The sequence below is a fragment of the Salvelinus alpinus genome, chromosome 24, assembly GCF_045679555.1.
Source record: "Salvelinus alpinus chromosome 24, SLU_Salpinus.1, whole genome shotgun sequence".
Lineage (NCBI taxonomy): Eukaryota > Metazoa > Chordata > Actinopteri > Salmoniformes > Salmonidae > Salvelinus > Salvelinus alpinus.
The window spans coordinates 31,764,862-31,785,261 of NC_092109.1; the positions used below are offsets into that span (position 1 = coordinate 31,764,862).

Below are 20,400 nucleotides of genomic sequence, written 5' to 3' on the forward strand. Positions count from 1 at the left end.
GGCAAACGGCAGGTCGAGGACAGGCAGAGGTTCGTAACCAGGTCAGAGTCCGACAGGCACAGGATGGCAGACAGGGTCAGGGCAGGCAGAAGTTCCTGAATCAGGTCAGAATCAGGCAGGTACAGGATGGCAGACAGGGTCAGGGCAGGCAGAAGTTCCTGAATCAGGTCAGAATCAGGCAGGTACAGAACGACAGGATGGCAGACAGGGTCAGGGCAGGCAGAAGTTCCTGAATCAGGTCAGAATCAGGCAGGTACAGAACGACAGGAAGGCTCAGAGTCAGGGCAGGCAGAAAGGTCAGAACCGGAAAGGCTAAAAACAAAAACTAGAACGCAGGGAAAAACAGGAAACACACTGGGACGACCTAACAAAATAAGACGAACTGGCAATAGGCCAACAGAAAATGCAGGTATAAATACACAGGGGATAATGGGGGGAAATGGAAGACACCTGGTGGGGGGTGGAGACAAGCACAAGATAGGTGAAACAGATTAGGGTGTGACAAAGACACAGACTACAAGCATGTTGATCATATGTGGCTGGAGAATGGAGATATGTTGGCTGGGTGGCGCTGGGGGAGTGGGATGGAAGGTTGGGGTTATGGGAGTGGGAAGGAAGGTTGGGGTTATGGGAGTGGGAAGGAAGGTTGGTGTTATGGGAGTGGGAAGGAAGGTTGTGGGTGGAGGAATTGGACGGAAGGTTGGGGGTAGAAGCCCACTTATTTTTTTGTTTTTTTGTTTATAATGTAGAAGTAGTGGCATGTTAGCTGTTCTCTCTCTTAACGCATGGAAAGCGATACCGGAGCGCCAAGTCTAGGTCCAAAGGCTTCTTAACAGCTTCTACCCCCAATTATTTTTAATTTAACCTTTATTTAACTAGGCAAGTCAGTTAAGAACATATTCTTATTTACAATGACGGCCTTGTTCAAGGGCAGAAGGACAGATTTTTACCTTGTCAACTCGGGGATTCGCTCTAGCAACCTTTCAGTTACTGGCCCAACGTGCTAACCACTAGGCTACCTGCTGCCCTATGCCATAAGACTCCTGAACAGGACTTCATGAGCTAATAATGACAGAGAAGTTTAGCTATAAATGTTTGAGCAGCAACAACAGTACATCAAATCAAATTTTATTTGTCACATGCGGCGAATACAACAGGTGAAACAACCTTACAGTGAAATGCTTACTTACAATCCCTTAACCAACGATGCAGTTTTAAGAAAATACCCCCCAAAAAAGTAAGAGATAAGGAAAACAAATAATTAAGGAGCAGCAGTAAATTACAATAGCGAGGCTATATACAGGGGTACCGGTTCAGAGTCAATGTGTCAATGTGCGGGGGCACCATTGTTGAGGTAATTATGTACATGCAGGTAGGGTTATTAAAGTGGCTAGGCATAGATAATAACAGAGAGAAGCAGCAACGTGAGGGGGGGTGCAAATAGTCTGGGTAGCCATTTGATTAGCTGTACAGGAGTCTTATAGCTTGGGGGTAGAAGCTGTTTAGAAGCCTCTTGGACCTAGACGTGGTGCTCCAGTACCTCTTGCCGTGCGGTAGCAGAGAGAATAGTCTATGACTAGTGTGGCTGGGGTCTTTGACAATTTTTAGGGCCTTCCTCTGACACTGCCTGGTATAGAAGTCCTGGATGGCAGGAAGCTTGGCCCCGGTGATGTACTGGGCCATACGCACTACCCTCTGTAGTGCCTTTCAGTCGGAGGCCGAGCAGTTGCCATACCAGGCGGTGATGCAACCGTTCAGGATGCTCTCGATGGTGCAGCTGTATAACTTTTTGAGGATCTGGGACCCATGCCAAATATTTTCAGTCTCCTGAGGGGGAAAGGTGTTGTCGTGCCCTCTTCACAACTGTCTTGGTGTGTTTGGACCATAATAGTTTGTTGGTGATGTGGACACCAAGGAACTTAACTCTCGACCCGATCCACTACAGCCCTGTCTATGTTAATGGTGGCCTGTTCGGCCAGCCTTTTCCTGTAGTCTACGATCATCTCCTTTGTCTTACTCACATTGAGGAAGAGGTTGTTGTCCTGGCAACACACTGGCAGGTCTCTCACCTCCTCCCTATAGGCTGTCTCATCATTGTCTGTAATGATCAGGCCTACCACTGTTGTGTCGTCAGTGAACTTAATGATGGTATTGGAGTCGTGTTTGGCTACTCAGTCATGGGTGAACAGGGAGTACAGGAGAGGACTAAGCACACACCCCTGAGGGGCCCCAGTGTTGAAGATCAGTGTGGCGGATGTGTTGTTGCCTACCCTTACCATCTGGGGGTGGTCCGTCAGGAAGTCCAGGATCCAGTTGCAGAGGGAGGTGTTTAGTCCAAGGGTACTTAGCTTAGTGATGAGCTTTGTGGGCGCTATGGTGTTGAACGCTGAGCTGTAGTCAATGAACAGCATTATCACATAGGTGTTCCTTTTGTCCAGGTGTGAAATGGCAGTGTGGAGTGCGATTGAGATTGCGTCATCTGTGGATCTGTTGGGGCCGTCTAGGGTTTCTGGGATGTTGGTGTAGATGTGAGCCATGTTTAGCCTTTCAAAGCAATTCATGGCAACCGACGTGAGTGCCACGGGGCGGTAAACATTTAGCCAGGTTACCTTCACTTCCTTGGGCAGAGGGATTATGGTGGTCTTCTTGAAACATGTACAGTTGAAGTCAGAAGTTTGCATACACCTTAGCCAAATACATTTAAACTCAGTTTTTCACAATTCCTGACATTGAATCCTTGTAAAAATTCCCTGTCTTAGGTCAGTTAGGATCACCACTTTATTTTAAGAATGTGAAATGTCAGAATAATAGTATAGAGAATGATTTAGTTCAGTTTTTATTTCTTTCATCACATTCCCAGTGGGTCAGAAGTTCACATACACTCAATTCGTTTTTGGTAGCATTGCCTTTAAATTGTTTAACTTGGGTCAAACGTTTCGGGTAGCCTTCCACACGCTTCCCACAATGAGTTGGGTGAATTTTGGCACACACTCTTTAGGTTCTGCCCACAAATGTTCTATAGGATTGAGGTCAGGGCTTTTTGATGGCCACTCCAATACCTTGACTTTGTTGTCCTTAAGCCAACAACTTTGGAAGTATGTTTGGGGTCATTGTCCATTTGGAAGACCCATTTGTGACCAAGCTTTAACTTCCTGACTGATGTCTTGAGATGTTGCTTCAATATAGCCACAATTTTCCTCCATCATGATGCCATCTATTTTGTGAAGTACTCCAGTCCCTCCTGCAGCAAAGCACCCCAACAACATGATGCTGCCACCCCCATGCTTCACGGTTGAGATGGTGTTCTTCGGCTTGCAAGCCTCCCCCTTTTTCCTCCAAACATAACGATGGTCATTATGGCCAAACAGTTCTACTTTTGCTTCATCAGACCAGAGGACATTTCTCCAAAAAGTACGATCTTTGTCACCATGTGCAGTTGCAAACCGTAGTCTGGCTTTTTTATGCCGGTTTTCGAGCAGTGGCTTCTTCCTTGCAGAGCGGCCTTTCAGGTTATGTCGATATAGGACTTGTTTTACTGTGGATATAGATACTTTTGTACCTGTTTCCTCCAGCATCTTGACAAGGTCCTTTGCTGTTGTTCTGGGATTGATTTACACTTTTTGCACCAAAGTACGTTAATCTCTGAGCGGTATGATGGCTGCGTGGTCCCATGGTGTTTATACTTGCGTGCTATTGTTTGTACAGATGAACGTGGTACCTTCAGGCATTTGGATATTGCTCCCAAGGATTTACCAGACTTGTGGAGGTCTACAATTTTTTTCTGAGGTCTTGGCTGATTTCTTTTGATTTTCCCATGAGTTTGGGTAGGCCTTGAAATACATCCACAGGTACACCTCCAATTGACTCAAATGATGTCAATTAGCCTATCAGAAGCTTCCAAAGCCATGACATAATTTTCTGGAATTTTCCAAGCTGTTTAAAGGCACAGTCAACTTAGTGTATATAAACGTCTGACCCACTGGAATTGTGATACAGTGAATTATAAGTGAAATAATCTGTCTGTAAACAATTGTTGGAAAAATGACTTGTGTTATGCACAAAGCAGATGTCCTAACCAACTTGCCAAAACTATAGTTTGTTAACAAGAATTTTGTGGGATGGTTGAAAAACGAGTTTTAATGACTCCAACCTAAGTGTATGTAAACTTCCGACTTCAACTGTCGGTCAGGAAGAGGTTGAAAATGTCAATGAAGACACTTGCCAGTTGGTCCACACATGCTTTGAGTAGACGTTCTGGTAATCCGTCTGGCCCCGCGGCTTTGTAAATGTTTACCTGTTTAAACGTCCTGCTCACATCGGCTACCGAGAGCGTGATCACACAGACGTCAGGAACAGCTGGTGCTTTCATGCATGCTTCAGTGTTGCTTACCTCGAAGTGAGCATGAAAGGCATTTAACTCGTCTGGAAGGCTTGCGTTACTGGTCAGCTTGCAGCTTGGTTTCCCTTTCTAGTCCATAATCATTTTAAAGCCCTGCCACATCTGACGAGCGTCAAAGCCGTTGTAGTAGGATTCAATCTTTATACTGTATTGACGCTTTGCCTGTTTGATGGTTAGTCTCAGGGCGTAGCGGGATTTCTTATAAGCGTCCGGATTAGTGTCCCGCTCCTTGAAAGCATTAGCTCTAGCCTTTAGCTCGATGCAGATGTGGCCTGTAATCCATGGCTTCTGGTTGAGAATTGTACGCTTGGTCACTGTGGGGACGACATTGTAGATGCCGTGACTGAGGTGGTATACTCCTCAGGGCCATTGGATGAATCCCAGAACATATTCCAGTCTGTGCCAGCAAAATAGTCCTGTAGTGTAGCATCCGTGTCATCTGACCACTTCTGTATTGAGAGAGTCACTGGTACTTCCTGCTTTAGTTTTTGCTTGTAAGCAGGAATCAGGAGAACAGAATTATGGTCAGATTTGCCAAATGGAGGGCGAGGTAGAGCCTTGTATGTGTCTCTGTGTGTGGAGTAAAGGTGTTCTAGAGTTTTTTTCCTCTGGCTGCACATGTGGCATGCTGGTAGAAATGAGGTAAAACAGATTTAAGTTTGCCTGCATTACAGTCCCCGACCACTAGGAGCGCCGCTTCTGGATGAGCATTTTCTTGTTTGCTTATGGCCTTATACATCTCGTTGAGTCCGGTCTTAGCGCCAGCATTGGTGTGTGGTGGTAAATAGACAGCTACGAGTAATATAGATGAGAACTCTTTCGATAGATAGTGTGGTCTACAGCTTATTATGAGGTACTCTACCTCAGGCGAGCAATACCTCGAGACTTCTTTAATATTAGACATCGCGCTCCAGCTGTTTTTGACAAATAGACACACACCCCCGCCCCTCGTCTTACCAGACATAGCTTCTCTGTCCTGCCAATACACATAAAACCCAGCCAGCTCTATATTACCCGTGTCGTCTTTCAGCCACGACTCGGTGAAACATAATATATTACACTTTTTAATGTCCTGTTGTTAGGATGGTCTTAATCGTAGATCGTCCATTTTATTTTCCAATGATTGCATATTGGCCAATAGAACGGATGGCAGTGGAGGTTTACTACGAATTCTCAGAAGGCAGCCCGACCTCCGCCCCCTTTTTCTCTGTCTTTTCTTCATGCAAATGACTGGGATTTTTGGCCTGAACTTGAGAAAGCAGAATATCCTTCGCGTCGGACTCGTTAAAGAAAAAATCTTTGTCCAGTTCGAGGTGAGTAATCGCTGTTCTGATGTCAAGAAGCTATTTTCGGTCATAAGGCACGGTAGCAGCAACATTATGTACAAAATAAGTAAAAAAATAAGTTACAAACAACGCAGATTATTTTTTTTGCCTAGTTGGTTAGGGGCCCGTAAAACGACAGCCATCCCCTCCGGTGCCATCATGTTATACCGATTCAAAATACTGGGAATCGTTTGAATCGAGTGATTCCAGTGGCAGAGCCCCACCTGTTTTGAGGCCCTCCTGTTTAGCAAAAAATATTTTTAAAATCATGTTATTTTGGCATTAATTCATGTCACATATCAGTTTGCAAACAATGTAAATAAAATTATATTAAGTTAATAAAGCCGCATACAAACATGGTCTCTTTCTTGAGTAAGGCAGCTCCAAAATGCAGGTGTTTCAGCGTAGCTCAGTCCTTTCTGTGGTGGAGGGTCAGCCAGAGGAATATAGGTGTTGGTAATCTTCTCTAGTTGTGCCGTGATTGGCTCAGTGCTCTGTCACTCACGGGGACAATACTTCACAGCAGAATCTACAGGGTGCTGCCATATATTTACATTAGAAGTGCCCATCCAAGAAAGCACGAGGTAATTAGCTACAGATAAAATTACGTCAAATCACATTATATCTACCGTAGCTTTGATTGGGTTGATCATGTTACTTTCAAAATCATAGCTACCACGCTAGACAAGCAGTCATCATCATGAATCACATCGACAGTCTACTGGCAAATCTTCTTTAATCCTTGTCATATGAAGATTAATTATAGATAAAAGGTATCGGTAATCATCGGCCATTGGACATAAACATTACACAACAAGTCGGAAATCGCAAATACAAGAATGAGTGGTTTAGAAGGAATCAGTTGCTAACTGCAGGCGTTGCAAAGCAATCACTATTTTGCTTGCCCTGCCTGATATTCTGTGGAGAGGGTGTAAATGGTCCAAGTCTGGGTTCAAGGATTTAAAACATCTGTCTGAAATGGTCTCTTTTCCATTCTTAAAAGGATAAACATTCACTCGCAACACCATGTTTCAGAAAAGGTGGAATACATTGGCCATGTTGTCAATCCATTATGACTTCTGCCGCGTTCAAAACAACTGGACACTTGGAACTGAATCTCAGACTTCATTGAGTTCAAGACAACTGGGAACTCTGAAATAAATGGGGAAATTCCAAGCCGGGAACTCGGGCCTCTTTCTAGAGCTCCGACCAAAAGATCACTGATGTCATGATTCAACCTTGTTTTTTTCAGAGTTCCCAGTTCCCAGTGATGACTAAATTTGCCCACGAGAAGGACTGCTGCTCCACCTTCCTGTGCAAGTGAGCACAACAACGGTGAGTCCAAACATGTCTTGTATGCTGCTGCATAAATTAGCTCGTGCTTTTCTTCACGAGGAGGGGATACTATATAATGTTGTTGAGTCTGTTACCATGTTTGCCAGTGACAGTCTCTTCTCATTAAAGTATTTGTTTTCAACAAAGAGTTCAGTAATAGACCCATGCAATTCCAGTTGATATTGCGAGAGTTGTTTTGTTTGTGCAATGCAGTGTCTGTGCATCTGTATATTGTCTACGGAAGTGGATCCTCGTATTGTATTTTCCTTCCTTTTTAAATCACATAGGCCTAATAAAATACTTCAAATGGTAGGCTAAGCGTGTCTCTCTCTCTCTCTCTGAATCTATCTGTATTTCGGTAGGTGTCCATTTTGCAGCTTGTTTACTTGCTCTTGCTTCTACTGAGAGCTAAGTGTTAATGATATAAGAACATTATGAATTTACTGAACATAAATGTAATGTTTGTGTATAGTTCAAAACTCATGTTGCCGTTCGTTTTTATTGAAGGACAATGAGGTTCTTATCGACTTACACAAATCCACAAGGAATCAGTAGAAACCACATTTGTTTAAGCAAGTCAGCCATAACAGCTATGGCTTTAAAATGTCAGTAAATGAGGCTGAATGAACTGTTTCGCTGTCAGATGAGGCACCGCTGATAGCCAGGTTTAATTTTGGTAAGGAATCACTCCGTTGTGCTGAAATGAAAGCTCCGCTGTCAGGACAGATGTATTTAGTTTGTGGGCAAACGGTTGTCACCGTTATAGTGCAATTAATGTATTGTTTAGTGATGTGCTGTGTAGTGGCTTTGCTGGCATGCATCAAACAAAATGTTGAGTTTGCTCCACCAAGTTTTACATGCCAAAATCGCAACCGAGTGATTCATGTGTGCTGCGGCCTACAACAGAATCTTGATTAAAGTTCCTTGTCCAAATGCTGCATTGCAGTGTGCTGAACGTCACATGAGTTCCCAAGCCAAACACGTCAAAGATCTGGCCCACGTTTTAACACAAGACTCGAAAAATAAGTACTCCATCTTCCAAAGCATTTCTCATAATTTGAAGCCTACAAAAGACCAACAAGCCTTTTTCAATAAAAGGTCAAAAGCAGTGCTTAATTTGAGCCGGATTCTGCCTCTCAGATTTGACTTTTTTTGTTCTATATCCTGAACCTCTCGCGGCATGATTCATTGATTATTTCACTGTTCGCACTGTAACATTCAATCAAAAGCGATCAGCATTAAATCAAATTGCCTCCTCGTTATTTCTCCCGCCCCCAGAAAGACCATCATGTAAAAGCCTTGTGATCCTTCTATGTAATCATCCTATCCTGCCACACTGATTCCAGACCTTCTCTTTGTACATTGAGGTTATGGGGAGGGCCAGTGGGGTAAGTAACTGATCTTGACACAGGTCATGGTACTGGTGGTCAGTTAGTGAGGAGGTCCCTACGCAATCACGTCATGTAGCCTAGTCCTGTCATCTCCCTACTGAATTTGAATCGTGGTGAAACGAAATAAAAAGTTTATAAGAAAAGAGAATCAAGTTTGACATTTGTGAAATCCAAAAATCCAGAGAAAGATGGTGAATCGAACCCAGAACGAGCCAGAGAACTGTCAGTGCCGGAGGAGAGGAATGAGGGGGAAACTGTTCCTGAAGGCGATGCTAATCCCACCAGTTCAGCATCACCACCGGCACCTACACTAGCTAATAGGCCTCCTAGCTAGTCAGACTCAGCAGGTGAGGGAGACAGGAGCTGGGAGGTAGGTAGGCAGTGCATCCACCGACAAAGTGCTCAGAGCAGGTGCAAGTTGCAGTTCAAGAACAAGCAAGCGTAGAATTCGAAGTTGGGCTGTACAACATGCAAAAAGTTTGGGAGCTTTGGTCTAGAAATGACTGGAGCGATTAAACTAGCAAAAGAGTGGGTGGAATGTACAGTGAATTAACATCCTATGCATCAGATCTAAAAAAAAAAAAAAAACAACAACAAAGAGCCCTCAGAAAACAGGTTTTTAACATGTCTGAACCAAGGCGTATTTGGTGGCAGCAAGCCTTGTAGACAAGGCTAAAGAGGATACCCAGGTTAACACTCAAAATAAAAATGTAAAATAGACACTACAGCCAGAGTCTTCAGAACAGCCTTAGAAGGAGGCTAAACATCACAGCCACATGCCCACTTATGGCCTTGAGCAAGTTGACTCTTAGGAGTTAAATGGACTTGTCATTGTGGGAGGTTTTGAAAACGAAGGTAGGACATTTTTTTCTTCATATTATCATATAGACAGATATTTGTTCTACTGCTACATTGATGTCTTGAAAATGATATGAAATTCGGGTCTTGTAAGCCCCACAGCTGAGTATTTGTGCATATGGCGGGTGTTCTGCAGTGTTATTTAAATGTCACTGTACATTGATGTCTAGAAAATTAGGCTATTAAAAAATTGGATTTGTGTAAGGTCCGCAGCTATGCTCAAGTATGTGGCATACTGCAGTGACGTCTAAAATGCTTTGAATTAATACTTTTTTTCTCAATGTGTTCCGGTACCTCAGCGCCCCCGGATATATCACATAACCCTCCAGAGACCCGTTTGCACCCCGAGTGGGGGTAGATCAAACCAGTCCTCCGGATTAAATAGCACTATACCCTAGTCCCATGGATCCCAGCCCAGCGGCCTACAGGCTCCACTCTTCATCCGCTACCTCGCCACCTTACCACCTGATCTGACCCAGGGGCTGCAGTAAAGGTCACAAAGTCAAGCCTACATACAGTATGCCGGACAGACCCACTTCTTCAATGGTATTCTAGAACCCAGTCTCCAGGTCAGCCCTACCCCGGCTCAGCTCTACCAGCTTCCAGCCATACCAGGCTCCAGCCCCCTGCTCAGTTCTAGCAGCACATGGCCCAGCTATACCAGGCTCCAGCCCACGCCCCAGTTCAGCCCCATCAGCCCCCGACCCAGCCATGCCAAGCCCTAGCCCAGGCCCCAGCTTAGCTACCAGCCCAACCTTACCTGACCCCAGCTCAGCATTACCAGTCCCAAGTCCAACAACCAGCTCAGCATTACCAGGCTCCCTATGCCTACCCTGAGTAGCCAGCCAGCTACTCCCATCCCCAGCCAAGATGGGATGGATACCAGACACCTAGTCATGAACCCAACGTGCCACCCCTCCAGAGTGTTCCCCCTCTACTTCCACTGGTCATTGGACCAAACCCCCAGAGCTTTCCCTCTACAATGACCAGCGTGTCATGCCCCCTGAACACTCCCTGTACAGTGGCCTTCGCCCTCGCACCCTACAGCTCATACACCCGGAACCCTAAATCCAGACGGCCATCCCGGCCCCCCAGAAGGCCATCCCGGCCCCCTCGAACCCAGACGGCCAGCCATTACTCATAATTTGAAGCCTACAAAAGACCAACAAAACTGTTTCAGTAAAAGGTCGAAAGGCCTACCCTCCCATTATGTTCTTGCAGACATTTATTTATTTTTATTTAACCCTTCTGGTACCAGGTAAGTTGACTGAGAACACATTCTCATTTACAACAACGACCTTGGGAATAGTTACAGGGGAGAGGATTCTACCCAGACTTTAAGCTATTTTTCACACGAGAAACCCTTATTGTGTCAAAGTATGTTTGGTCCCCACAAGTTAAACATGTCCACACACACGAGAGTCTGGTGCTGCTCTCACACTTTCACTTTCCACTTCTTAGAAATCACTGCTGGATTTGACTGAGTTATTGTAACAGTGAGTTCAAAGTTCAATACTGAGTCATAGGTGAAATTGCCACAGGGGATGGGGGGGACAGCCCCTGTGGCAAATAAATACTTGTTTAAAAAAAAGACCCCAAGAGAGTCTGATGCTCCCACACTTTCACTTTCAACTTAGAAATAACTAACACGACTGTACATACACAAAGAGCTTAAACCTAACACTACTATAAAACAGTCATTTACAATATTTCAATACTGAATGTATTATTGTTTAAACTCTATGTATTTCTGATGTTTTTATTTTGATTGGCAGCCTACAGGTACAGGTCTTATAAAAACGTATAAATGGGTAATGTACCTGTAACTTCCCCCCATACAAAACAATGACAAAACAAATAAATACTTGGTCAAAGACCCCAAGAGAGTCTGATGCTCCCAGACTTTCACTTTCAACTTAGAAATAACTGCTGTGTTTCACTGAGTTGTGGTAAGAGTCAAAGTCAACATATTTGTCTAAGACACAGACTACAAGTGTGTTGATACATTAGGGATGGAGACATGTTGGTTAGGTGGGTTTGGAGGATGGGAGGTTTGGGGCCCACTTCTTTTTGTTTCCTTTTCCTGTTTATACTGTACAAGTAGAGGTATGTTAGCTAAACCGTCTAGTACCCAGCCTATCCATTTCCTGTCCCCTCCTCTGATAAAACCATGTACTCTAATTGGTTGGTTCGACTTCATGGGCTAATAATGAGAGAGAATTTTAACTATAAATATTTGAGCAGCAACAGCAGGACATCACATCCACTTCAAGATTCCAATTCTGAGAACACCTGCAGACTGAGCAGAAAGGTAATTATCAAACGAAACTACTCTGAACAAACTTTTAGTGTCACCACACACAGACTATGTGGAGAAGGTTTTGTGAGCTTGGGGTTGTGAACAAAAGAAAATAATGACTGTGTGTACACTGAGTATAAAGGAAGGAACACCTTCCTAATATTGAGTTGCATCTAGGGCTGTGGTAGTCATTTCATTTTGACAGCCGGTTATTGTCATGCGAAAGGCTGCCGGTCTCTCGGTAATTTACCTTTAACGTAAACGCATTTAGCATCTCCAGGTCTCTATGCATACAGCCGATGATGTGCGCGTTAGGAACATCTACATTTAAAAAGTAGAATACATTAATTTAATATACACCATCACAAGACATTCATTATTTATTTTAGTCAAGTCTAAATAAACGTTATGATGTGAATAAAATGTATTTCAGAAGAACAGAATGAGTTGGCCTACTGTATGTTAGTTATCTGTCTATGCTCCATGTCCAATGCTGTAGTCTTGTTCATTTAGCTGACAAGATATGCTTATAAGCAATGTTCCCTCCAAGCTGCGCGCCCACAGCTCCCTCGGACTGCTCTGCAGAAGAAATATGAGCCTGTGCAGAGAAGCACAAGATTGAACTTCACTCAACTTTCTACAGTTTTCCCCTTTAGTTAATTCTAGCAATGTTTTGCTCTACTGTGGGAATTGTGATCGAATTAACGCAATATTTGCCACTTTCAAATTAATATACCGAAACAAAATGAACTATTAACTGAACTGAATGACTACCGACCAGTAGCACTCACTTCCGTCCTCATGAAGTGCTTTGAGAGGCTAGTCAAATACCATATCACCACCGCCCTCACCGACACACTCAACCCTATATCACCACCCGCCAGCTAAAAAAAGCACCATTCTGCACTAACTGTAATTTTTATTCACCCCAAAAGACTATATATCACAAAAGATACAAAATATCAGCATAATATAGACATCTTCTAAGTTAGCCTACAGCATTGGAAATTCCCCTTAATGAGTTCAGGACCTAGTCAATACAATCACAGAAAACCTTTATGATGTCACCTCAATGAAAGTTAACTAAATCAATAATGTGCTAGTTAGGTTGTAATTGATTTGCTGCAGGCTACAAACATTATCATGATGAAACTGTGAAATTCTATCTAATGTTATATAAGCTAGTTGGACAGAAAACGGAATATTGTTGCCCTATGTGTAATAGCATAACAAGCAACAAAGGCTAACAAACATACGTGTTATACTAGCCTATTTTATTACATGCATAATATTATACTCATGAAGAGATTACATAGCTGCATACCTTTATCTTTTTCCGTGTTTCTCCTCTTCTTCTTTCCTCTTATTCCTAAACTGTACACCTGATTGCTTAGACCTTTTCTTATCCATTTGTGTTGATTTGGCACTCGAGTATCAATACATTACCCATCCCCCAACACTGTCAACCAAGAGTCAAGACTACATTACCCATCCCCCAACACTGTCAACCAAGAGTCAAGACTAAACCAATTCACCTTGGTGGTGTGCAAACTGATTTTATATTATTCTTAACGATTTCGCACAAACCAGAAAACAATTCAACAATATGTCTGTGAAACTATATATTCACAGTATTATGAATGAATTGTGGTTTATTTGGTAGCATTTTGTAGTGTGACTGATTTGACTAATTGCATTAGTACTCTACAAAGTTAGAGGTGCGCTATTTGATAGATTCTCCCGCTCCCCCTACCTCGGGCTTCCAGTGGGGAGACCAGAGGTCAACCTACACCCGCCCCCCTCCCCATCTCGTACTTCTGAGTGGGAGACCTTCCCAGGCAGTAGCCTGCCTAGCTCACAAACTAGAATCAGGGCACCCACTCCGACAAGGTTAATTGACCCACAGTCCCACACGGTGACATGATATCATTGACGTGATGTGCAAATGAGCGATAGAAAACCGATCGCGCAAATGTCACCATTCCAAATATTTTTTTTTTTATTATTTTTTTTTTTTTTTGGGCTGGCGCCCCGGGCGGCTGCCCATGTCGCCTGTACCTAAGTCCACCAATGGCCCTGACAGATCCACAGACAATGCAATAGCCATTGCACTGCACACTGCCCTTACCCACCTGAACAAAAATAATGCATATGTGAGGATGCTGTTCATCGACTACAGCTCTGCCTTCAATACCATAGTGCCCAGTTGCTGTCGGTACTGTTTAAGATGAGGGAGGATGATATATATGTTTTATGAACATGGCCTTATTTATATTAAAACATATTGTATGACTGTCATTCATATTTCATTTACCCAGCTCAATGTAGTGTCGATAGGTTTAGGCTACTACATGATACTCAAATTTTTCCTGTACCCATCGTGAGGTTGCTACAACCAAGTTGAGAGAATTTTGAGTAATCAAGGTGACAGACCGTGATACATTCAATACCGCCTTGCACACTCTTGCCTGCATCTACTGTAGCTGATCTAGAGTGCAATCAGTAATCAACTGTTGCAAACGAGAGTTTCTATTGGACAAATTCAGGTATGTTAATCCACATATTGTTCCGTTTAAGAAATGTTTTTCAACAGAATCGGTGCAATGAATACACCTCTGATCACAGTCAAACACTTTCATACCAGACACATACAAACAGCTCTTGGTACATATAGTGCATTCGGAAAGTATTCACACTCTTTGACTTTTTCCAGACTTTGTTACGTTACAGCTTATTCTAAAATGGATTTAAATAAAACATGTTCTTCGTCAATCTACACACAATACCCCATAATAACACAGCAAAAACAGGTTTTTAGATTATTTTTCAAATGTATTACAAATAAAAACAGAAATACTTTATTTACATGAGTATTCAGACCCTTTGCGATGAGACTCGAAATTGAGCTCAGGTGCATCCTGTTTCCATTGACCATCCTTGAGATGTTTCTAGAACTTGATTGGAGTCCACCTGTGGTAAATTCAATTGATTGGACATGATTTGGGAAGGCACACACCTGTCTATATAAGGTCCCACCGTTGACAGTGCAGGTCAGAGCAAAAACAAAGCAATGAGGTGGAAAGAATTGTCCAGAGAGTTCCGAGACAGGATTGTGTCGAGAAACAGATCTTGGGATGGGTACCAAAATATTTCTGCAGCATTGAAGACCCCAAAAACACAGTGGCCTCCATCATTCTTAAATGGAAGAAGTTTGGGACCACCAAAACTCTTCCTAGAGCTGGCCGCCCGGCCAAACTGAACAATCGGGGGAGAAGCGTCTTGGTCAGGGAAAGCAGTTTAGCAGTTACACTGGCAGGCCTCGATGGCAATAAATTAATAAAGCCAAAAGCATACCTTGAATTGGAAGAGTTCCAGCTCAAACACCCTCTCTGTTTGAGCTCGGTGTTTGATTTGTCACTAGCTAAGTAAGTAAAAGTGAAAGTGGAAAAAAATAATAAGAAATACATAGCTAGCTCTCTCATTCTCCCTCTCTTGCTTTTCCTTAAAACTGTTCAACTATTGTCTTTCTCTCTCTGAGCCAACTACCACATGTTATGCAGTGCTAGCTAGCTGTAGCATTATTTCTCTGATTCTTTGATTGGGTGGACAACCTGTCAGTTCATGGTACAAGAGCTCTGATAGGTTGGAGGACATCCTCCGGAAGTTGTCATAATTACTGTGTAAGTCTATGGAAGGGGGTGAGAACCATGAGCCTCCTAGGTTTTGAATTGAAGTCAATATACCCAGAGGAGGACAGAAGCTATCTGTCCTCCGGGTACACCATGGTGATACCCTACGGAGTGCTGCTGAGGCTGCTGTAGAACTTCATTGCACACACTGTGTTTTAATAAATTATTTTGTGACATGAATATATTTAGTATAGTTTTATCTAAAAAGGATAGCTTTTTTAATGTCTCACTATTTTTATGAAATTTACTGAGGAGGATGGTCCTCCCCTTCCTCCTCTTAGGAGCCTCCATTAATAGTGCCCTATGGGCTCATTACAATTATACAGCCCTGGGTCTGAACTCCCGATGCAGCTGGGTCCTAATCTTTACAACGGGCCGCCCCCAGGTGGTGAAAGTAGGCAGCATTACCTCCGCGACACTGATCCTGAACACGGGGGCCCCACAAGGGTCCGTTCTCAGTCCCCTCCTGTATCTCTGTAAACCCACGACTGCGTGGCCTCACACGGTTCTAACATAATCATAATCTTCGCTGACGACACAACAGTAGTAGACCTGATCACCAACAACGACGAGACAGCCTACAGGGACGAGGTACGCACTCTGACGGCGTAGTGCCAGGTAAACAACCTCTCCCTCAACGTTAGCAAAACAAAGGAGCTGATTGTGGACTTCAGGAGGAACCAGGCTGGACACACCCCCATCCTCGTCAATGGAGATGGTTAATAACTTGAAATTCAACTGCGTACACATCTCAGAGAAGCTGAAATGGTCTAGCCACATGGACAACGTAGTGAAGGCACAACAGCGACTCTTCAACCTCAGGATGCTGAAGAAATTCGACCTGTCCACGAGGGACCTTACAGTGTTCTACAGGAGCAACATCGAGAGCATACTGTCGGGCTGCATCAGAGCTGGTACAGCAACTCCCCCACCACGGACAGCAAGGCTCTTCAGAGAGTAATACGAACGCACCATAGGGTGCACGCTGCCTGCCCTACAGGACACCTACAACACCAGGTGTTGCAGGAAGGCAAAGAAGATCCTCAGGGACCCAGGCCATGCCCTGTTTTCCTCACTTCAATCACTCAGACGCGGGCAGTACAGGAGCATCATGGCAAAAACTGAAAGACTGGCCAATTGTTTCTACGCTCAGACCATCAGGTTGCTAAATAGCCACCACTACACACAATATCCCATAACGACAAAGTGAAAATTCCATTTGAATATTTTGCATATTAAATTAAATACAGAAATATCTGATTTACACACGTATTCATACCCATGTGTGCATACATTCTTCCTTCTTTTCACTTTGTCATTTAGGTTAAAATTGTGAAGTACCTACAATGTTGTTGATCCATCCTCACTTTTCTATCACAGCTATTAAACTCTGTAACTGTTTAAAAGTCCTCCATTGGCCTCATAGTAAAATCGCTGAGCGGTTTATTTCCTCTCCGGCAACTGAGTTAGGAAGGACGCATGCATCTTAGTAGTGACTGGGTGTATTGATACACCATCCAAAGTGTAATTAATAACTTCACCATGCTCAAAGGAATATTCAATGGCTGCTTTTTTATTTTTACTCATCTACCAATATGTGCCCATCTTTGCGAGGTATTAGAAAACCTCCCTGGTCTTTGTAGTTGAATTGGTGTTTGAAATTTACTTCTCGACTAAGGGACCTAACAGATCATTTTATGTGTGGGGTACAGAGATGAGGTAGACATTCAAAAATCATGTTTAAACATGAGTCTTGTGACTTGTTAAGCACATCTTTACTCCTGAACTTATTTAGGCTTGCCATAACAAAGGGGTTGAATACTTATTGACTCAATACATTTTAGCTTTTCATTTTTAATTAAGTTGTAAAAATAATAATAATAATTCCACTTTTACATTATGTTTTATTATGTGTAGGCCAGTGACACAAAATCTACATTTTATTCATTTAAAATTCAAGCTGTAACACAACAAAATGTGGAAAAAGTCTAGGGGTGTGAATACTGTCTGAAGGCACTGTAAATGCTCCCACCCTTCTGATCACTAACAAAAATAACAATGGGAGATTCTTAATTGGGAAAAAGTATGTTCTTTCCTCGACTCCTCCGTCCTCCTTTCCTTCGTGACCGGGAAACTTAAAAGTGGTTGAGTGGTCAAGGAGAGGGTCAATTTGTTAGTAAGCGAATGGAGGAGTGTCCTCATCTCCTCAATAGCCTCCTCCCGCCATGGAAGCACAAGAGTATCCTACCTTTGTCCTCCGTGGAAGAATTTTGAGATCCGCCACATCACCTTTGAATCAGCTGTTTTGTTGTAAAATATTCTACTTTCATCTATAAAATGTCTAGCACAACTAGCCTAATTTATTTGTACTACTTTACATTTATTTTGGGATTCAATCCTTGTAAACATCATTTGCATGGTGACTCGCGAGTGGGGAATTATTCTCATTACATACAAGCACAATTTCGTTCACGTTCCCTCGTCGCCTCTCCTTGATTACCTTTGACCTTTTTCAAAAGGAATCGAGGATGGAGGATGGAGGAGGTAAGATTATTTGTATTTTTAAATCACCCATAGATATTCCTTACGTCAGTGGATAGATGAGCCTTGAGACAGAGCATCAACATACTGTATGTCTGAGTGCTATTGTATTTGTACATATGCATGTTAATTTATGTCTGTATCTGTATACTTATAGATACAGCCACATGGAGATTTGAGTACCTGTGTGTGTAACAGTATTGTTTCCATCCCTTTCCACTTCCCAACTTGGGATTAAACCAGGGACCCTCTGAACACATCAACAACTGCCTCCCACAAAGCACCGTTACATATCCCTAACAAAAGCTGCAGTCCATGCAGAGCAAGGGAAATGCTACTAGCGCGCACCGCTAACTAGCTAGCCATTTCACACCGGTTCCACTCATCCCCCTTTGACCGCCTCCTTCTCCTTACCTATCGCATCCTTACCTATCGCGACACATACACTACATGACCAAAAGTATTTGGACACCTGCTTGTCGAATATCTTATTCCAAAATCATGGGCATTATTATGGAGTTGGTCCCCCCTTTGCTGCTACAACAGCCTCCACTCTTCTGGGAAGACTTTCCACTAGATGTTGGAACTTTGCTGCAGGGACTTGTTTCCATTCAGCCACAAGCGCATTAGTGAGGTCAGGCACTGATGTTGGGCGATTAGGCCTGGCTCACAGTCAGCGTTCAAATTCATCCCAAAGGTGTTTGATGTGGCGCCTAGCCAGAACCATGAAAAACAACCTCAGACCATTATTCCTCCTCCACCAAACTTTACAGTTGGCACTATGCATTCAGGAAGGTAACGTTCTCCTGGCAAACCCAGATTCGTCCGTCGGACTGTTAGATGGTGAAGCGTGATTCATCACTACAGAGAATGCGTTTCCACTAATCCAGAGTCCAATGGCGGCGAGCTTTACACCACTCCAGCCGGCGCTTGGCATTGCGCATGGTGATCTTAGGCTTGTGTGCGGCTGCTCGGCCATGGAAACCCATTTCATGAAGCTGCCTCTGGAAGCATGATGGCGCTTCCAGAGGCAGTTTGGAAAAGGTAGTGAGTGTTGCAACCAAGGACAGACGATTTTTACTTTCTTCAGTGGTAGGCGAAGTGGCCTTCGTGGCTGAGCCGTCGTTGCTCCTAGACGTTTCCACTTCACAGCAACAGCACTTTCATTATTAACAAACAATGTTGATCTCATAGACTGTCCATTCTTTTATCCATAATATAATTCTATTAATTTTGTTGTTGTTAATTTTGTTGTTGTTATCTCTCTCTCTCTCTCTCTCTCTCTCTCTCTCTCTCTCTCTCTCTCTCTCTCTCTCTCTCTCTCTCTCTCTCTCTCTCTCTCTCTCTCTCTCTCTCTCTCTCTCTCTCTCTCTCTCTCGTGTGTTTTCTAGTCATCACTGCCATTGAAGAGATGAAAAGGAGCGAGGAAACAAGTATACCTGTAAAGGCATCGATTGAGACGATGTATATGGGTGTTGGTGGTATGGCATCGAAGGAAAACGGAGTTAGTGGGCACCTTGACTACAAACTGGGGAAGGCTCAATTAGACCTTGGTGGTGAGTTGATGGTGGAGGGCAGGTTGCCCAACGCCGGTGTTGCTGCTGGGATAACTAACGAAGGAGTTAAAGCCATGGCCACAGCTGAGCTCATAGGTGCCTCTGTGTCCCACGGGAAGGCGACAGCCACAATGCGTCTGGCAGCTGATACAGGCTTTGGAGTTGGCAAGGATGGGATCGAGGCACAATTTCTGGGTACAGGATTCTCTATCGGGAAGAAAACATCCATTTCTCTGTTTGGTTCCAAGTTTGAATGGGACTTCAGCAAGTGACACACCACCACTCAGAGCCCAGAGTTCCACTTCTTTGGAGATGTATTAATTTAGTTCTCTTATAGTCTACAGACAAGGCTTCAGGGTCACAGATGTGTTTGGTTTCTTTTAAACTTAATGAAAACATATGTATTGTAGTTAATCAGTGGACTGTATTTACAATATATTATCAACTCTATTGGTGACTGTTCTTTTTTATGCACACACACACACACACACACACAGACCCTCACAAAGGTATAGGTCACAGAAGCCTTGTCTCCTTCACAACACAATTGTCAGCCTCCAGTGGTCAACCTGAGCTACCACATTAGAGGACACTTGGCCCTCCCTACAGAAACGTGTGTGAGAGATGAGGATACAATTAATAAATAACATTAATACAATATAGTAATATGAGATATTAATCTTAATAAATCCACATAAACAGAGTCAGTTACTATTAAAATAAATACTTAATATGTTCACTTTTAAATGGTTACTGCTAGTATATGACTAAAATAAATAATTGTGTTACATTAACTATATAACTAACCCCATGCATCTAGTCTGTATGTATTATGAAAAGTATATAGATACAAACTCTGCATGTTTACTCATGACTACAAAGTATATATTAGTGCTTCACAAACTTTTTCCCTCATGCCCCCATTTCGTCACAAACACTGTCCATGACACAAACTTTTCACACCACTCTTGTTGGCATTTTAAAGCTTATTTCCTGTTCCTACACAT

At 43.2% G+C, this 20,400-nt stretch overlaps 2 long non-coding RNA genes across 2 annotated transcripts in view; one reads left to right on the plus strand and one right to left on the minus strand.

The window, feature by feature from the left end:
* Nucleotides 1-13,546, minus strand: part of LOC139551815 (uncharacterized) — a 31,608-nt gene extending 18,062 nt beyond the window's left edge. The window contains exons 1-3 of the long non-coding RNA XR_011670327.1: nucleotides 12,932-13,546; nucleotides 12,064-12,205; nucleotides 11,858-11,928 (exon numbers count right to left, since the gene is read on the minus strand). This is a non-coding gene — a long non-coding RNA (uncharacterized lncRNA). The remainder of the gene's footprint in view (nucleotides 1-11,857; nucleotides 11,929-12,063; nucleotides 12,206-12,931) is intronic.
* Nucleotides 11,382-19,843, plus strand: LOC139551814 (uncharacterized). The gene is made up of 2 exons (XR_011670326.1): nucleotides 11,382-11,619; nucleotides 19,229-19,843. It is a non-coding gene; the product is annotated as an uncharacterized lncRNA (long non-coding RNA).
* Nucleotides 19,844-20,400: the final 557 nt, after the last annotated feature.